Raw genomic sequence first — 5,000 nt, 5'->3', positions numbered from 1 at the left:
TTATTTAAGCAAAATTCCACTTCCAATTCCAAAGGCACTGCTGCTGGGTGGTGTGAGAGAAGAGTAGAGTTTGTGTCGGGCCAACCTGCTCCACGAGATGCGAACGATCGTTCCTAAAATAGATATGGTGCCTCTTGTGTGTCATGACAATGAATACTTTCTTCTGATTGTGAACTGTCTTCCATTGATTGTCCTTACATTTTATTTGCTCCCTTTCTGGTACAACAATATTGTGCTCGATGCCTACACTCTCGCCTATCGAATCTTAAAAAAGGGTTTAAAAATGTCGCTCTAAAATGCTGTTCCTACGTTAATATAAATGTTTATCAAAAATATGGAACGTCTCTGTCGGAAACCGTGTTATCTGGTGCAAGTACACAAGTAGTAGAATTTGTAGTGCACGAGGTCATCCCCTCAAGTTGCAGTTGCGCACTACTGATATATCCGATTCTTACTACTAACTGTTACCACTACTACTATTCTCTACGTCACTACCTCTTAGTGGGCAGCCTGAGGTGAGCTGTCTTCGTTGATGCCCGAAAGCACCAATAACCCGCCCTCGTTGTGCTAATTTAGAAGTTTCATGTTCATCAAGACGAAACCGTGACGAGAGTTTCCTACTGTAAAGTGGGCTCCTCAGCGGTTTGTCTCATTACACTAGGGGCATTTCTTTTACAGCCCCAACACGTACGTACTCGCCGTGTTGCAGCAGCAATGCTTGTCTCGTCCGTTTTGGAATATTTAAAATTACTTATTCAAACACGCTACCCATAAGCTCGCGGGTACGGAAGCCTAATTTTTCCTAACCAATTCGTTTGCTTCAAAATAAGTGGATTTCAGGGTTGCTCGGTATCGCGGGTATGCCAGAGAATGGTGAGGAGCGGACGACGGGCAGGAAGTTGCATTCCTATAGTAGAATCTAAAATTTATACGTTTATCACAAGAAACCGACATCTCTTCTTCGTACAGTAAAATTTTGCCTTCGCGCCTACTGCTGCCCTACACACTTGGGTTGCTTTGACGATATTCCTGCTACTACTACCAGTAGGTCGCCTATCGTGTCAATTGACGGAAAAGTGCTTCTTCGTTCAAACAAACGCGCGGTTTTCGATTGCCGCGCATGAAATAACTAGGATAATAAATGCCAATTGCTGGATAGCCACCATGTGGGAGGGTGGCTTATCGTTAGAAATGTAGAGAGGAATCGTACGGCAACCACAGAAGGGGAAGGAGCAAGATTACAAAATCCATTTTCTCGATTCTTCTTAACTCAAATGCGGCCACGACGGCGACGGCGACGATATAATAAATATTCGATAGGAAACGTGTGCCTTTCACTCTGAAAACGTAGCTGAGAATGCACATCACTCCATTAAAACACGCGCGACTTTCTCCACACGTCTGAGGCTATTGCAACTGTTATTATCTAAGACAAAACAAAAGATCTAATGATGATTGCTACGATCCAGATGGGACGTAAAACCCTAGGGAAACGATCTATCTCTGCGCTGCACTAGCCTGCAAGAGGGACAGCTTGTTGTTACAATTACGATTGGAATGCATGGAATGAATGGCTTAAAAGTCAATGCGAGTGCGAGTTTTGAAGTCTGCTGAGGTCCTCGTCGCGATTGAATGCTTTTCCGGGTGGGAAGGAAGAGCCCGTGGCAAGTGAGAAGGGCGGCCCTTCCTTCCCATACGTTTGTTGGCTTGTATTGTTGTCTTTCCGTTCTGCTTATGGCTTGGCAGTTTTACCTAAACGCTTTGAACGCTGATCAGCACACCGCTGATGCGCCGATTTGCACATACAACATCTCGTCCTTACGCTACTGGAGTATAGATCCGTCGAAAAGGATTTCAATTGGCAATTTGTGGAATAAGGAATCTGCAGTATAATCTATCATCATCGATTCAGTCGAAAGCCTTCGCTATGTGTAGGAATTTTGGTTTCACCCCTTGCCTGTGCCAAAAACAGGAAGCTTATCTATAATCGTTTCTGATACCTCTTCGTTCATTGCAAATATCTTTTCGATTTTCGTTTACTTTCTGTGTGTCTTGTGTTTGTCTATTTTGTCAAACTTTTCAATTCCTGTCTTATTTGAAATCGAGTTGACGATATCGTCACTATCATTGTCACGACAGTGCGCACTAAAACAAGAAGAAGAACAAGAAGTAGTGTATTAAATTGGTTCTGCATCATTACGAACGATGATGAGTAGCGCGTAAAATGATGCGTCGCACGGAAGATCTTCGCGCTCTGTCGCTACTCGCTTTAACAGTTGATTTTCTTCAGTAGTTCCATTCCGTTGATGCTTGTGATTCTCGAAGTAGATAATCTAAAATGAAACAAATGAAAGGAGGTATTAGTGATCAGCTGATATGCCAAAGATTAGTAGATCAGCGTTGCTTTATAAGACCCGGTAGCCCTTTGAACCCGACAATCTCCTGTTGTGCTGTTAGTCATGCTTCACGTTTCACCATCTAACCCCCCGGTTACACCTGCGGAACAAATCAGTCACGCTTTACTGCAGCGAGAATCCGGTGCGTACAAGGTGCACACTAGGTGCTGGTTAAGACAGTCATCTAACGCTCTCACGCCCCCCTTTGAGCCATAAAATGTATGAATCTACCGCCCACAAACCAGACAAGATTAGATAAGAGTGTCTTAATGATGACGACAAACGATTAACAGGTACAGCAAACGACGGAACCATTGCTGCTGCATTAGGTACATCGTAGATGATAAGAAAAGATGCAACAGCACAAGCCAGACTGCCTCTTTTCGTGGAATTTTTCGACTCATTCCAGAGTCGTAGCCCACTGCTCGATTATCTGATGATTTACGCATTTATTTCAACGTTCCACGCCAAACACACACCTCCGTGTTTTGTTGAAGGAATTCCTTTTACGATAAGACAACAGCGCACGCCCTACTGTGTGGCGCGAATTGTAAAAAAGTCATATATTTCGCACCCTTTTGTTTCGCGAAATCACTGTCCCATTATCTCCCCCGCCAAAAAAGCGACACTCTTCAACACACATCGAAGGAAAAATAAATCCCTCCGTAAAGCTTGCGAATCCTGGGGTGCTTGTGGTGCGATCGCAGATCACATGATTGAAGACCTCGGAGCGCAGCTCAACCAAGAGCCCAGCAAAGCGCTCAATCCGTTTCTGTTCTAAGCTAAACTGATAAGACACTCGTGTGTCCACTTCTCGGTGTGTTGCGATGGAGCGCCTCCATTATGATTAGCAACGTTTTATAAACAAATTAACATCTGTTATTCGTGCGTGCTCTGGCCAAACGGCTAAACGGCGAGAACTCAAGACGATGATGGTAGGCGTCAATTAAGACACGATTCTAGACTGGAGGGGGGCCGGTTATGCTTTAAATGGGTCAATAATTCATCGCAATGCGCACCACCCTTCTCTATCGCACGTGTACTGGCCAGCGCCTACTTGCCGTCCTCGTTACTCTGCCGCGCATCTGACCAGCGCCGAGGGATAGTGCGCGCTCGTGTCACACATATTCAACCTTCAAGTCGATTCCAATCGAAGCTTCTAGCGATGTTGTGCCCTTGCAACATTACTCCAACCAACCGGTGGGACGTGGAGGCAAAATCGTTTAATCATAACAAATCATTCTGCCTGAGCTACCCTCTGGCGCTACTTGCTGACCGCGGCACTGGAGCTGGAGCTGGAGCTGGAGCTGGAGTGTAAATCTTTCTGACAAACGTTGTCGTATTGTTAGCGGAATCGTGCTCTCCCCCACTCATTGTGTCGCGATAGGAAACGGAATAGGACGGGATTGTCAAGTGGCTTTGCTGTAGGTAGCGCCCTGTGTACAACACACAATGAATGGAATGACTTTGAGCAGTAATTAAAGCGCATCAGCTTGCTAGTTCAATTGAACGCCAATTGAATGGAATGCGAACCGAACCAGTCTGTCTGTGAGTCTTAACAAGACACCTGACCTAGCTGATTACCATTATGGATGAGGCTCTGGGTGGCTAATGCCACGTTACATGAACTGTGCTAAACACATTAGAGTGTGCTAAAACAATCCAACGGGCGGTTCAGTAGGTTCATGCCACCATCAATTAGCAATCGAATGATTAGCACGCACGCGTGGCAGCTGGCGTGTTTCGCTTCTGTAACCGCAGCAAGCCATGCCCGCCCGGGGAGAAACCGTTGTTGCGGTGGCGAATGTGACACTTTCTCGACTCATGGCACGCTACGACGCGGCTGGGTGCTCGCATTTCATCATTACCATATCTCGACCCGTGGTGACTTGCGCCCACCCTGGGGGCTAGAAAGTATCAATGAAAACGGGGGCCCAACACGGTGAGGACACGTTTTGATCAATAAAGAAAAAAATTGTGATCGATCAAACGATCGTTAAAACGATGGTCAATTCATCAACAGCGGCTACGGGCTGTGAAGCCAAATTTATCGCTTTTTCGTACGGAGTCACATGAATTTCGCGACCCTCGCGAGACAGTTTATCTGGTTCGGGGGGGCCACGCCACTAAGAGGGCGCAGCGTGGAGGCCAGGCCAGTTAAGAGCAATGGAAATTATGCATATGAGGGGTCGAGAAGAGAGCGTTGTGGTCGTCGTGGTCGTCGAGTGGCCGGAATCAGGTTGAAGAAACAGGTTTCAACCAGTTCCATGGCGATACACTCTACGTGCGCATAAGAAGCCTCTCGCTCGCTGACTTGGCCATTTTATGCACTGGATGGATCGATGTATGTGGTATGCACAGCACAGCCTCTGCAAACCACATGATCGTGTCACACACATTAACACAACGGCTGAACGGCGATCGACGATCGCAGACCATTTATAGGGCGAGCCTGGTGCCCGTTTTTGCACCGACCAGCAGCCGATTACTCAATTCGCCATTTAAACGCTTCTTCTTGGCGTGTTCCAAACGAAAGGCCATGGGAAGAATCGAGAAACGATCACCGTAATGATCGTGCAAAAGATACCACCGACCGTATGGTTA

General features: G+C 46.4%; 1 protein-coding gene across 2 annotated transcripts in view; it reads right to left on the bottom strand.

Moving 5' to 3' along the window:
* The window catches only part of LOC126573531 (innexin inx2), a 9,918-nt gene that overhangs the window by 21 nt on the left and 4,897 nt on the right, over window positions 1–5,000 (bottom strand). For both annotated transcript variants that reach the window (XM_050233714.1, XM_050233715.1), the window contains exon 3: window positions 1–2,333. This exon is cut by the window's left edge and continues 21 nt beyond it. The gene's annotated coding sequence lies outside the window, so the exon portion shown is untranslated. The remainder of the gene's footprint in view (window positions 2,334–5,000) is intronic.

This window comes from Anopheles aquasalis, chromosome 2 (assembly GCF_943734665.1).
Source record: "Anopheles aquasalis chromosome 2, idAnoAquaMG_Q_19, whole genome shotgun sequence".
Lineage (NCBI taxonomy): Eukaryota > Metazoa > Arthropoda > Insecta > Diptera > Culicidae > Anopheles > Anopheles aquasalis.
The sequence above is the reverse complement of the archived record's forward strand: the minus strand, read 5'-3'. Positions and strand labels throughout refer to the sequence as shown.